Source organism: Marmota marmota, unplaced genomic scaffold, assembly GCF_001458135.2.
Source record: "Marmota marmota marmota unplaced genomic scaffold, marMar, whole genome shotgun sequence".
NCBI lineage: Eukaryota > Metazoa > Chordata > Mammalia > Rodentia > Sciuridae > Marmota > Marmota marmota.
The window spans coordinates 25600968-25616093 of NW_025999842.1; the positions used below are offsets into that span (position 1 = coordinate 25600968).

Consider the following 15126-nt stretch of genomic DNA (forward strand, 5'->3'; position numbering starts at 1 on the left):
AAAATACCCTCAGGAAAAAGCAAAGTCAAAAGACTGAATAGACAGAATGAATTCTAAGAAGAATCCAAGTCATTACATTTAGGACTGATAGCTCTTTGAAAGGCAATTCAAACAGAAAGACTACAATAACTTAACATGAAAAAATAGCAAGATTTCAGAAAACAGACTGAAAATTTGATTCTACAAGGGTCAGAGTACAGAAAACTATTAGGTAAGGTTGTCGTAAAGCTGTAGTTACCGTCTATTATGAAACCACATGAACAATGATCCTTTAAATATTCTCATCTCTTATACCAAGTGCCGCAGTCTGGCTGGGCACAAATCACGAGCCACTGAAGCAGGAACAAACTTTATTTCTGAACTCCACCAGCACATTCCACACACGCCACGCGGCTCCTCCAGGAACCAACAACCGGAAAATCCCTCCTCTGGCACCTCCCCAACCAATGGGAACTCTCCGGGAATCCCCGCAAGAACCCTAAAGCAGCGCTACAACTCCAAAGTAGCAGGCCGAGGTGGACAGCAGGGGTCCAATATACACAGCTTAACATAACCACCATCATCTCAATGGCCCGCCGTCACCTCTCAACCACTCCGTTCTGGCAAAAATGCCGTGTGTCATTCGGACTCGGCTATGGCTCTCAGCAACCAAGTGACTGCACACAAATTAGGCATACCTGAGAGGGAAAATAGACGAATATCAGAATAAAATATTCAAAAGGTAATTGAGTAACTTTCTGGATTACAATCATTACAGATGAACACATAAGTACTCTTTGTCTCCTCAGGGAATGTGCTGAAGAAATCTGTGGAACTACCACTCTAAGGCAAACAGAGGAAAGATGGGTCATATTAATGAGACCCAAGAAGAACAATAATAAATTTCATTTAGGTCTGCATCAGCTGATAGTCTGATGGGCAGAATCATCTGATCCAGAACGTCAAAGTGGAAAAAATGCATTTGAGCCAGCCATGGTGCTGCATTCCTCTAATCCCAGTGACCTAGGAGGATCACAAATTCCATGCCTGCCTCAGCATTTTGGTGAGTCTCTGTCTGAAAATAAAAAATAAAAGGACAGGAGATGCAGCTCAGTAGTAGAGTGCCCCTAATTCAATCCCTAGTACCAAAAATTTCAGAAAAGAAAGAAAAAAATTCATTTGAACAAGAATGCTTTTGAGGGCTGGGGATGTGGCTCAAGCGGTAATGCGCTGGCCTGGCATGCATGCAGCCGGGTTTCGATCCTCAGCACCACATACAAATAAAGATGTTGTGTCTGCCGAAAACTAAAAAATAAATATTAAAAAATTCTCTCTCTCTCTCTTTAAAAAAAAGAATGCTTTTGATCTAAAAAATACATAACAAAATAAATAAACACATGAAGACTAAAAAAAAAAGAAAGCTTTTTTTGTTTGTTTGGTTTTATACCAGGGATTGAACCCAGGGGTGCTTAACCACTAAGCCACCTCCCTAGCCCTTTTTTTGTATTTTATTTAGAGACAGGGTCTCCTGAGTTGCTAAATTGCTGAGGCTGGGTTTGAACTCAGGATCCTCTTGTCTCAGCCTCCCAAATTGCTGGGATTACAGGTGTATGTAAGAATGCTTTTTTACATACTAAAAATTCACTTGTTTTATATCTCTTACTAAAGGAGAGAACACAAGAAATAACCTAGAATGTAAAGGAATGTGTAAGAAAAACAATGATCTGATCCATAAGCACTAAAAAAGTAAAAGGAAAGAAAGGACACAATTCTAGCACCCAGAATAAGACTTACTGATTTTAGAAATGAATAGAGACCCAGTAGAAAAGCAGGTTAGGGTGGCATTAGTTAAAATGGTAGAATAAGTATCTCCAAAAAGCACCTCTTCCATTAAAGCAGTAAGAAACCTGATAAAATGATCAGATTCACTGGGCTGGGGTGGGGCTCAGCAGTAGAGCACTTGTCTAGCATGTGTGAGGCCCTGGGTTCAATCCTCAGTACCATATGAAAACAAATAAATAAAATAAAAGATATTGTGCTCAATTACAATGAAAAAATAAATATTTTTTAAATGATCAGAATCACTTGTACGATTAAATTTATTCCAAACAACTTTATTATTTTTGAAGTTTTTTTAAATGGAGTTATTTTTCAATTTTATTTTGGGATTGTTCATTGCTAGAGGACAAAAATAGAATTTATTTTTGTATTGAGAGCTTGTGTCCTACAGACATGCTGAATCTTTTATTAACTCTAAAAGTTAATAGATTTCTCATGGATTTCTTTGTATCCTTAGGATCATATAATTGCAAGAAGAGAAAGATTCACTTCTTCCTTTCAAGACTAGATTGCTTTTATTTTAATTTTCTTGCATAATTGCCCTGGCTACAACCTCTACATGATGTTGGCAAGAATAGAATAGCATTTTCTTGTTTTGTTTTTCTTTTCTGATTTTGGGGGGAAAGTATTCCATCTCTTACCATTATATGTGACATCATCAGCTGTGGAGTGTTTGAAGATTGAGGAAGTTCCCTTTTGTTCCCAGTTTGTTAGGGTTTTTATCATTAAATGGTATTGGATTTTGTTAAAGTCTCTTTATCTATGGATGACCATGTTGTTTTGTCTTTTATTCTATTAATGTGATACATTACATTGATTCAAATAGTAATCAAAAAACTTCCCATAAAGAAAAGCTCAAGACCACATGAATTCAAGGGTGAATTGTGAATTCTATTGTTTGGGGTTTTTGTTTTTTTTTGTTTTGCTTTTTGTACTAGGGATCAGGGGTGCTTTACCACTGAGCTACATCCCCGGCCCTTTTTATTTTTTGAGACAGTGTCTCACTAACTTGCTGGACTGTCCTTGAACTTTCTATCCTCCTGTCTCAGCCTCATGAGTGACTAGGATTACACAGTGTACCAACACGGTCTGCTCAACCAAGTATTTAAAAAAGAAGTAGCACCAAGTTTTCACATATTCTTCCCCAAAATAGTAAAGAATGAAATACTTCACAAATTATTATATGAGGCTATTATATGATTTTAAAACTAGACAGACATTAAAATAAAAGGAAACTACAGACCAAACCCCTTATGAATGTAAATGAAAAATGCTCAAAAAATATTAGCAACCAAGTGCAGCATCATAAAAAAAAAAAGTGCTATACACCATGTCCAAACAAAATTTACACAGGGAATATACAGTTGGTTTAACTTATGAAATCAATTTACTTCTTAATAGAAGTTTTCTCCTAACCACTGGGTATGGTGGTACATGCCTATAATTCCAAGGACTCTGGAGGCTGAGGCAGGAGGATTGCAAGTTCAAGACCAGGCTCAGCAACTTAGCAAGGCCCTAAGCAAGTTAGTAAGACTCTATCTCAAAATAAAACATAAAAATGGCTGAGGATGTAGCTCAGTGGTTAATTACCCCTGGATTCAGTCTCTGGTACCAATAAATAAAGAAATAAAGAAAGTTAGTTTTCTCTTAACTGAATTTATTTCATGGATCATAAAAAGTAACTAGCATCAAAGGACAGGGATCTGGAAATACTGAGAACAAGAATTTTTTTTCAGAGTCCTTGCCATGGCCTTTGGTATATCTGGGCCTGGATGCCAAGAACATCATTTTGCTTGAAATAACTGCCCACAGGTGAGGATTAGTTATCTAAATTTCATGGTATAGGCTATTCTGTGATAACCTTATATAGACTAATAATTCTTGGGACTTTTTGAGAAGAGAAAGAGAGAAAATGAAAGAAAAGAGAAGGGGAAGGAAGGAAGGAAGGGAGGGAGGGAGAGAGGGGAGAGAAAATAAAGAAAGAGTGAGCCTGTGAGCTGGGGATGTAGCTCAGTGGTAGAGTGCTTGCCTAGCATGTGCAAAACCCTAGATGCAGATTCCATCAGGAAAGAGGGGGAAAAAAGAAGGGGACCAAAGAAAGGGGAAAAGGCAGACACATGACATGAAGACCAACTTCTAAAGGGAAGAAACCCTAGGGTTGAAATTAAGCAGAATAAAAAATTAGAGATCTTGGATTTTCATTTAATTCCTCTGCACTTTAACCTCTTTCAAGTCTAACAAATTAGGAAATTTCATCTGTATTTGGACTTCTTCCTAAAAGATTGATAATGAATGGCTTTTTTTTTCTTTTTCTTTTTTCTTTCTTTTTCTTGGGGTGTGGGGGGTCATGTGAGGGTTAAGGAGCAGGGTCTTTCTATATTGGCCAAGCTGGTCTCAAACTCCTAGGCTCAAGTGATTCTCCTGCCTCAGCCTCTTGACTGCTGGGACTATAGGTATGGACCACCATACCCAGTTAATGAAGGAGATTTTTTTTTTTTAATTTACAGCGTCACTATGTTGGTGGTGTTTTATTATTGGGATATCTTTATGTAGGTATTTAATCTCAGTGCAGTATCTCTATATTGCACCTGGACATATTTTAAGATGGGACATATTTTAAGATGGGAAACAGACCTGATAACACCAAGGTTGCGGGTTCGATCCCCCTACCGGCCACCAAATCCCGCAGTCTGGTTGGGCACAATTCAGGAGACACTTGTCAAAAGAAACAAACTTTACTTTTAGAACACACACACACACACACACACACACACCACACAGCTCCTCAGGAAAACCCTCAGAGCCCAACTGCCACCACCCGCTTCCCACAAGCCTCTCAACCTCCCCCACTCCTCCTGCTCTTGAGGATGATTGGCTGGGTCGCCTGGGCGGAGCCAAAAAAAGTCCCCCAATGAGCAGCTACGTGGTCTGAAAGGGCGGGGAAACAACCCAATGAGCATCACCGCAGAGGAGCCAATCAGTTGGCAGCTAGAAGTTTGCTGGGGCCGCTGTGAGCCAATCATCAGCTGGCAGCTGGAAGTTTGCTGGGGGCTGGAAGTTTGCTGGGGCCCCTTCGGCTGTGGTGAACTCTTTAAAAATTACTGTCCATTTACTATTACCCATTTTAATCCATTTAAAATATGTCTATGATGAAATTCACATTGCTTATCTGCAGTCATGTATAGATTTGGGGGAATTGTTTCCTCAAGGCCAGTCCCTGAATGATAAAAGGTTTAACAGTAAAGCCAATGTGGCAAAGCTAAGAATTTGTGCAGATGGGTGACATATTTTCACCAGGAGGAACCTATAGAGAGTGACACTCCTGGCCTTTCTCACAATCCCTCCTTTCTTTGGGAATCAGCCAACCTGTAGGAACAATATTCACTGTTCTTTCATGCCTTGAGTTTGACTCAGGCAGAGGCACAAATTATGAATTATGTCCTTAAAAGCTAGCCCAGCGCCAGCCAAACCATAAACACTCAATTTAGAAACATTAATTAATTTAAATTGAGACAAATGTTTGAAAAAATTAGTTACAGGAATCCAGATTGAATACGATCTGCCTAATGTTATTGGCAACTCATATAGAAAATAAAATATGGTTGCTTAGTTGATCACAGAGGTAAGAAAATGTTTAAAATCCACTAAAAAAAAAGGTACCTTGTCAAGATCAAGAAATGTGATAGTACTTCAGCATTTTCAGTTAAAAAGTTAACCTTAAATGTTGTTAAAATTGCTTTCTAGTCTTAAGATAATATGGTCCAATGCATTCCTCTTCCAAGGATCTGTGTCTGTTTGATATACATTAATATAATACTCTGCAGATTGGTTTTATTGTTGTTGTTTGCACTTTGTGGTATTAATTTCTTTCATCCTTTCGGGCAAGTTTTATTTCCTTGTATCTGTGTCTCTAGTTCAGAACTTCCTAAATCCTTTAATCCATGGAATGAAGAGTCTAACCCACACAGTGAGCCTAATGAACTCTTACATTTCTCATTCAAGAATGATCCAGCCCCTTGCTGCAGTCCAAAATGAGTCCAGCCATCCCAGCAGCACCTGGGCTTTGTTAGAAATGCAGGTTCTCACATCCCAGCGCAACAAAGGAATTAGAAATTGTGTTTTAACAAGATTCCAGATGATTCAGTATAGAGAGTGGCCTGTCACTCCCAAGGCCCTTCAAGGGTCTGGTGTCTTGATCTTCTATTCTGTTGGCTTTTCTCTTACAACTTATGCTTTTGACATAAGTTAGTAATCTTTCTATGAAAGCATCTTTTAAGAAATATTAAAAGATAATAGCCTTTGCTTTAATCCTTTAAAAAAGTTCTTTTCCTGGGCTGGGGTTGTGGCTCAGAGGTAGAGCGCTCGCCTACCATGTGTGAGGCACTGGGTTTGATCCTCAGCACCACATAAAAATAAAATAAAGATATTGCAACACCTATAACTAAAAAATAAATATTTAAACAAAAAAACAGGGTTTTTTCCTCCAAGTGCCATTTACTATTTAGCAAAAAAATGATGCTCAATATCTTCCCCTTATATTGTTTCTTATCTCTATATACTCCCTAGAGAGCAAAGACTGGCCTTTTCTTTCTTTCTTTCTTTCTGTAGCTTCATCTGCATCTATTCAGATGTTTATAAATGGATATTAAGGATTGTAAAAAGAAGGTGGTCCTTTGTATCTTTTGTTCTGAACAACTAACCCATAGATGCCAAAAGTTAGAGTCAAACTGCTAATTCTCAATTTCATTATGGAAAAATAAAACTGAAATTCTTGCTAAAATCAATACAGATAAAAGCTATCATTTCCTCTTACCCTATCAATCCCATTTACCTTATCACAGCAAGAGATAAGATAGTCTGACCAAATTTAGGAACAGGCTGTCTGTCACCACCCCAGGACCTCATCAAACTGTTAGCAGATTAAATTCATGATTACTGTTTTCCCTAATAGCACATTTTTAAGTCATACACTTTTTAATTTTAGATATTATACAAGTGCTATTATACCCAAGTTCTTAATGACAATCAGTGGCACTGCAGCCTTAATGAGTGCACCACAAAGTCCTAGTTCTTTTTAAGATCAACCAAGATCAAATTATTTTTCAAAAGGCAGCTACCATCTCCAGTTGGTTCTGCTGTCTACTGAACTTCCTGTAGGAGTGGAACTGATCATTTTTCTTCTAAGGAATATATCGACATGCCATGACATTGCTTTTTTTCATGTCATTCAGAGTAGGTTTTCAGGTTTTTTAAAAAAAGAGGGGTGGGAATCACTATTTTTCCTCACCTTCTCTCTGCTGCTATGCATTGTGGGTATTGTGGAGGAATTTTTAAAAGTCTTCTTCTTCTGACTAATGTTCCAGAGTCCCTAAGAAAGCCCAAATATAATATGGCTTTTTCAGAGTGATTTTCAGACCTCACTCCTACAAACCTTCCAAGTTTATTTGTATTTCTTGGCAATTATGAAACTAGTTTATCTGGCCAACTATTCTTTTAAAACCCTTTTCAATACTTTGTTAAAGTATATAAGTTTACTTTTCTCCTTTTCTGTATTTTTATGCTCCTAGCATGATATCTTATAATGTTAAGCATTATATGCAACATGTAAGTAATATAAGCTTTTCCTAGCAACACAGTATAAACAAGGTATTTCCTCCACAGTATCTCCCCCACCCACCTTTTCTTTGCTGATAAAAACAATCAAAAAATCTTAAATTCGGAAAAAATCCTGATGTAACTAAGTGTTCCACTGAACCCAGATCCCTCCCCCAAAAAACCTTCCATTCCCAGCCATTCCTTCCTATTCTTACTGCTACTGTTCTAGCCCCAGCCCATAGGACTTACATGCACCACTATATGAAATGTTTTAATTATCGTACATTGTGCCCTAATCATTTCATGGAAACATGCTTATCTATACCATATAAGCAATTTACTTCAGAGAAATTATGCACATTTTTTTTCTCTACTCCCCAACATTCAGCAAAATACCTAGTATCCACCACCAGCCTGAGCCCCTTATCCAACTCTGAGCTCTGGACACAACCATGAGCCATCCACAAACTCAGGTTTCTGGATTGATTGATCCATTGATTGGCTTTACTTTCACTAGGAAAGTGTGCATCAATAAAAAGGAGAGTTGGGGTGATTACCTAGCAATTAAAGCAAAAGCCAATCAGACCTTTCAGTCTCTGTTTTCCTCCCACAGTAAAACTTGCAAAAATCAGCAGACTGGGTGCTCCTGACAGGAAGCCATGGTGGTCACTAGTTAGCACTTCAGTCTTCTGTATAATATTTTGTTTAGAAGCAGCCAAAATAGGACAGAGCTCTGTGAAACAGAATCAGGGTAATGAATACTCCTGCAAATGAGCACATGATTATAATTCATTATGTATATTGTATTGTTCCAAAATATAATTGGTGATTTGGTGGGTTATTCATCTATTTTCTTTTAAAATCTAACCTCCTGTTTTACAGGCTACAGAGTATACTTATTTATAACTGCCTTCTTTCAAAAAAGTAGTTAAGATAGTATACAGAAATGCAAAATTAATTTTTATGGGTTTGAGACAAACTAGCAGGCTTTCTAATAAACATTAACTTTGTTTTCAATTAAAATTCTCACCACTATATTCATACAGTCTGTAATTGTATTTGTTTTAAACAAAAAACCAGTCACAATATTCAAACATATGTATGCACATGAATTTGGAAATAGAAAACTTTATGTCACTGTACTTATTTATAAATGCCTTATTTCAAAAAGTAGTTAAGATGGTATACAGAATTTGAAATTCACATCCATGCCCTTATAAGCTCATATACACACGTTTTTGTTACTATGATATAGCATAGGCAGTACCAAGTACTCATTTTATAATAAATTCAAGCCCTAGTTCCTGTTTTATCATGTGTTTCACTTAATTACAGAAGGAAGAATATTTAAATATTTGTATTATTTAAATTGCATTTGAACTCCCTTACTATTTGGGAGTTGCATTTGAACTCCCTTACTACTTAGATTTGAACGAATCTGACTGCATACTTTGGTTTCAGTAACATAAGTACCAATTTACTGTATCATTATTAGTCATCCTCAAAGACTAGGAGGTCTTCACACCTTTCTCTCAAGTTCCCTTGCCAGGACCAAAAAGGATAATATAAATGTCATGTTGTAAATGATGAATCACATTTTTATGGACTTGGAAGTTAATTTTGCTTGGAAGCATTTTTATGGACTTTGGAAGTTAAAAAATAAAAGCAGCTAGGTTTGTAAGATCAAAAACTTTCCTCCTGGGGAGCAGCACTTGTTTTATCCCTGCACATTCACCATTGGTTTCAGTTTCTTCTTGGTATTTTTCACTGCTGAGTGGTACACTCTGAAAACAACACACTTAATGAAGGCAGTTTTTACACAGCCTTTCAATTGAACATGAATTCGTTCTTGTTCTTGTTGTTGTTGTTTATGGGAAACAGTAATGAAAGCTGTCCACACCGTCCCACACCATTTCTTCTTGCTGTTGAAACCGTGATTTTGCTCAGAGGTCTAGCTCCTCCTAAGGACACGAGGAAAGGCTGGACCAGGTACAAGGGGTGAATTTGATGGTCTATGGTGTTCATAGTAATGAATGGTGAGATTAGGAAGAAGCATGTGACCCCAGGTCCAATCCATGAGATGCCATTTCTGCCCTTACTGATTGTTGTGAATCCATGGCAGCCACTCACCACTTCTAGGAAAAGTAGATTGCCCTGATGAACATGGCGGAACAGAAATAGAGAGCCTGCATCTCTGATGACACCAATGAGGCACTGCATTCACCAACCCCAAAACTGCCCTACTTTTGAACTTTCTGTAATATAAAACAATAAATTACCAATATTTTAAGCCATTTGATTTGGGGGTTTTGGTGATTTGCAAGTGCAAATGAATGTACTTCCTTCATCTCATGCTGTGATGAAGTAGAGGGAAATTAAAAATGTAGAGAGACAGCCTTAAAGAAGAATGAAATTATGGCTTTTGCAGGTAAATAGATGGAGCTGGAGAATATGCTAAGCTAAATAAGCCAAACCCCAAAAACCAAAGGCAGAATGCTTCTCTCTGATAAGCAGATGCTGATCCATAATCGTGAGGGGGTTGGAGTAGGGAAGAATGGAGAAACTTTGCATTGGGCAGAAAGGACTAAAGGAGGGGAGGAGGAGTGTGGGGGCATGAGGATGGTGAAATGAAATGGACATTATTACCCTATGTCCATGTATGATTGCACAATCGGTGTGACTCTGAACTGTGTACAAAGGAATGAGAGGTTTGCTCCATTTGTGTACAGTATGTCAAAATGCATTCTACTGTCATGTATAATTAGAACAAATTTTTAAAAAATAAAAACCTGGAAATATTAGGCAAATTCAGATTTACCACAATAAACCGTGTTATAATCAGCTATGATGATGAGAAAGAAAAAAAAAATGTAGAGAGAACATAATGTCCTAGCATGGGCGTCCATTCATGTATCAACTGCCTCTTGACCCCTCTGCTCACTCACTCATTCCATTGTCCATTATAGAAATCTCAATCCTCTGGCATTTACTACATAACACAAAGCCATAGTCCAATGAGACAAATGTGTGTACCAAAATTTTTACCTTGATGTGATCAAATACCACTGCCACAGAAAACCTGACATTTAATTTAACCTGGGGGTAAAAAGCTAGTCATTAGGCTGGGTTAAAAGAAACAACATGTTCAGGGAAGATTCCATGAGGAATTGTTTTCCATGTTTTGAAGATTTTTTTTTCCTTTTTATCTAAACGTTTTACATTCATGAAGTCATTTATTTCAAAGCAAACTTTTTTTTTTTTTTTATGGTATCATGGCAGCATCCCACCTCACCCTCCCCAGTATTTTTAAATTTTGGGACAGAATCTGCTCAGTTGCCTAGACTGGCCTTGAACTTCAATCCTCCTGCCTCAGCCTCCTAAACAGCTGGGATTACAGGCATGTACCAACACACCCAGATTCATAGCAAATCTAAATAACCTGTGGAATTGAACTGAAAGGCAGAGTCAGTCTTTGCCAGAGAAATGAAGCAGGGAAACAATCACCGAAGAGAGGAACCCTGTCTACAAGGACTGGGAGGTGTTAGAGAGCACATCTGGGGAACTGTAACCATTAGACAAATGGGACAAAGGTGCACTCAGGGGAGTGGGAGGTAGTGACCTTGGAGGAAAAAAAAAAAACATAGATCAGACAATAAAGGTCTTTATCCTAATGAGAGTCAAGAGCTTGGGGGGCAGGGAAGGGGGATGGGGGGCGGTTTCCAGTGACGCAGGAACGTTATCCAACATGCTTCTTAGGAAAACCACTGTGACAGTAGAGATGATGATAAATTTGAAAATAATTAAGAGAAAGAGATATAAGACTCTGAAACTATTGCATAAATCCAACCCAAAATATTAAGGACCTGAGAAAGACAGAAGGAAAAGAAGGAATATGGAAATGATTAAAATAAATTATTTACTGATGACAGAGTGGAGGAAGGGAGGGCAAAAGGTATCCTAAACTGATTCCCTAGCTGTGGATTGGACACTAGGGAGGATAACTGTCATCAAGAGAGATGGGACACTTGGAGAGGAGAAGCCTGGCACCACCTGACAAACAGAAGCATTGCCCTAGGAGAGCTTCGAGTCCTGCCTGCATCTCATGGCCCATTGCCCCACTGCAATCTTAATCCACTTGAACTGACAATCTCAGAAAATACGTTATCTGAAGCTATGAGCAAACAACAATGAATTCCCATTCCTGTCCACTCCTATCCTCAAAATAACACATGCTCACAAGTACAGACAAATATGCTGATTTATTTTAGAAAATATGCATAAAACACAATGTGATACAAGAAAATAGAAAAATAAATTGAATATCTTTCTACACAGAGAAGCATAAATGAGATCAAAATTAAATAGAACTAATTGGAAGTGATTTTCCTTTTGAAGTTTGATTAGTTAGTTCATATCACACTATGTAAATACAACAGTTATTTGTTTAAATTTGTTTATTTGCATATACTATATAGGAAATAAATAAATGCATGTGTGTTTTTAGGTACCTTTTGATTGAATCCTTAATGACATAAATGTTACCTAGAAATAAGTTTACTTGTAGCCTTCAATGAGATTCTATATGAAGGAAAGAAATGAGGGGCAGCTCTTTTGGACCTAAGGCAGGTGTCTGCAGAGCAGGAATCTATTCTCCCTCTGATTCCCCTTAGCCCTGACTGGGAGTCAGCAATGGCTGCACAAATATTTCTGTCCAACATGCAAGTTTTATGTAAGAAATAACTGAGTTTGATTTCTCTCTCTCTCTCTCTCTCTCTCTCTCTCTCTCTCTCTCTCTCTCTCTCTGCCTACCTTAGAAACATTGTGTTGGATGTGCAGGAGGTAGGTGGTAAGGGATGCCTACTACTCATTCAAAACAAAACAAAACAAAATCTTGAAGAACAGATTGTAGGGAGATTCCCACTAAAATACAGCTCCTGCCTTGAAGGAGATTACAAGTAATATTACCCTACCAGAGGTGACAGTGAACTACTAGAGCAGTAACAGACACCGCAGGGCATTCTTCAAGGTTGAATGAGATTTGAGCTAACTCTTAAAACTGAACAGGGCCTACAACTGGCAGAAACAGGAAGGGGAAAGAGGATTCTTAGGAAAGTCCTGGTGTGAACAAAGAAACAGAGTCCAGAAAGAACAAGATAAATGTGCAGGCTCTGACATCACCCAGATGACCATTAGCACTACTCTATGAATTATGGATATTTCTTTTGGCAGGGATGCAAGGGGTACCAGGGATTGAACTCAGGGGCACTCGACCACTAAGTCAGATCCCCAACCCTATTTTGTATTTGGTTTAGAGACAGTTGCTTAGAGCCTTGCCATTGCTGAGGCTGGCTTTGAACTGGCAATCCTCCTGTCTCAGCCTCCCAAGCCACTGGGGTTACCGGTGAGCACTACCGCGCCCAGCATGGTTATTTCTTTATGGATGTCTCTCCCCCTCTGGAATGCTAACTCCTAAAGATCTGGGCCTATGATTTTTCACATTTGCATTCACAGTACATGATGCAAATGGTGCTTGATTATTGTTCAATAACATCTTGTTGAGTGAATGAGGGCTGACCGCATACTCGCTGAAGGTTGTGTGGGTCCAGGGTGAATGAGAGTGATAACAGAAGATAGAACAAGAAATGGAGCTTGGATCCCGATCACGTAGGATTCCAACCCCATAATTAGTGAGCTTGGATTTCATAGTGAATGTGAACTATTTTCATCATGAAAGATGGTGTTGGAAACCAGACAAGAACCAATTGTGATAGTTATGAAGAGCAGAGAGAGTGAGAGACAGTGTGAGGCACAGAGGGCTTGGCAGCTGCTCAGAATTCAGTGGCACTAGTCACCAGGCAGTATGCTAAGCACTTGATACACTGTTGCATTCAATCATCACAATGCTGTAAAGCAAGTACCAATCTACATACTGCTGCAGATGAGATCCCAAGAAGAGTTGGGGTGAAGGGAAGCAGGGTGCATGTTAGAGTAGGCAGAGGCCTCAGCCTGCCTCAGCCTCTCCCAGGGCCCTCCAGGCAGTTTTACTCTTTTTAGGTAGTAAGAAAGCAGAAATATTTGATGATCTCTGCCTGGACTAAGTTTCTACATTAGGGGCTAGGGTTTACCTCAATGGTAGAGCACTCACCTAGCACGCACAAGGCTCTGAGTTCCATATCTAGCATTGATTTAAAAAGGAAAAAAATATATAGATACATATATACATATATAAACACATTCATACATACATGAATTTATAATGAATTAATACATGTGTATAATGCATATTTTATATACACATCTATATAAATTCCACATAAAATTTTCCAGTCTTAGATAACCAAATAAAGTATATTTAGAGAGAAAATTATTTTCTCCTTGTAGTCATGGATTTGCTGTTATTCATTTTGTATTTGATTGGACACAACACACTACACATCACATATTCCAAGCTCTATATTTTTAACCAACCTAGACTGCATCTGTTTGGGAAAAACAGCAGGCATGGCTCCAAGATGAAGACACTGAGCAAAAGCCTAAGGATCCCAAGTTTTGTCTTGTGGGTCATGGAAATATTTATAGGGACAGGATGTTTTTTTATCAGGGAGACAATAAGGAGGGAGGGAGAAGAAGGAGGAGGGAGAAAAAGAGAGGAAGACGCAAATACTTCACACTATTTTTCTGAAATCAGCCTCTCAAAGCAGATTGCTGTTAGGAGGCAAAGTCCCAAGTGACTGTAAGTTAAGGTTTATAGTCCTAGTCAAGAAACCAAGACAAGCATGGGAAAAAGTAAAGATCCTTTTTGCCTGGAATGAAGGTATGAAGCGGTGAAATGCAGAAGAGAGGAGGGTACCCACATCCATTTTGAAAGAAAACAAACCCCTGGGCCATAAAAATGGTGACCATCTGTACTATAACAATCCAGGGAGTGAGGAAACAGGAGCTGAATTAGAAGCAATGCAGACATGGAGATGAGGAGACCATGATGCAGTTCTACAATCAATATTATGTTATAAAGTAAATCGTCTGAAAATACCCCAGACCAGACATTTCTTGGAGTATGGGGATATGTTTTTCCTTTTTTTTTTTCCTTTACTTTCATTGTTTGTTTTATTTTGTTGTTGTCTTTTCCCCCACTACTGGGGATTGAGCCCAGGATGCTCTACCACTGAACTACATCACCTGCCCTTATATTTTTTATTTTGTACAAGGGTCCCGCTAAATTGCTTAGGGCCTGGTTAAATTACACAAGCTGGTCTTAAACTTGCAATTCTCCTGCATCAACCTCCTGAGTTGCTGGGATTATAGGCATGCACCACTATGCCCAGCTTCTTTCTTTATTTCAATGAACAATGCAATGTGTTATTTCATGTTATTTCATTTTTTTAAATTTATACAAATGGTATCATATTATGCATGTTCCTGTGCCACTTGCTAGTAAGGTCTATGTTTATTTTGTTTTTTGTTTGTTTGTTTGTTTTTTTAATTTTTTTTCTTTTATTTATTTATTTTTATTTTTTTATTGTTGGTTGTTCAAAACATTACATAGTTCTTGATATATCATATTTCACACTTTGATTCAAGTGGGTTATGAACTCCCATTTTTACCCCATATACAGATTGCAGAATCACATCAGTTACACATCCATTGATTTACATATTGCCATACTAGTGTCTGTTGTGTTCTGCTGCCTTTCCTATCCTCTACTATCCCCC

The 15126-nt window shown here is 38.2% G+C and overlaps 1 long non-coding RNA gene across 1 annotated transcript in view; it reads right to left on the reverse strand.

Moving 5' to 3' along the window:
- Nucleotides 1–429: 429 nt before the first annotated feature.
- Nucleotides 430–15126, reverse strand: part of LOC125618808 — a 17633-nt gene continuing 2936 nt past the window's right edge. Inside the window, exon 3 of the long non-coding RNA XR_007350258.1 lies at nucleotides 430–677. This is a non-coding gene — a long non-coding RNA (uncharacterized LOC125618808). The remainder of the gene's footprint in view (nucleotides 678–15126) is intronic.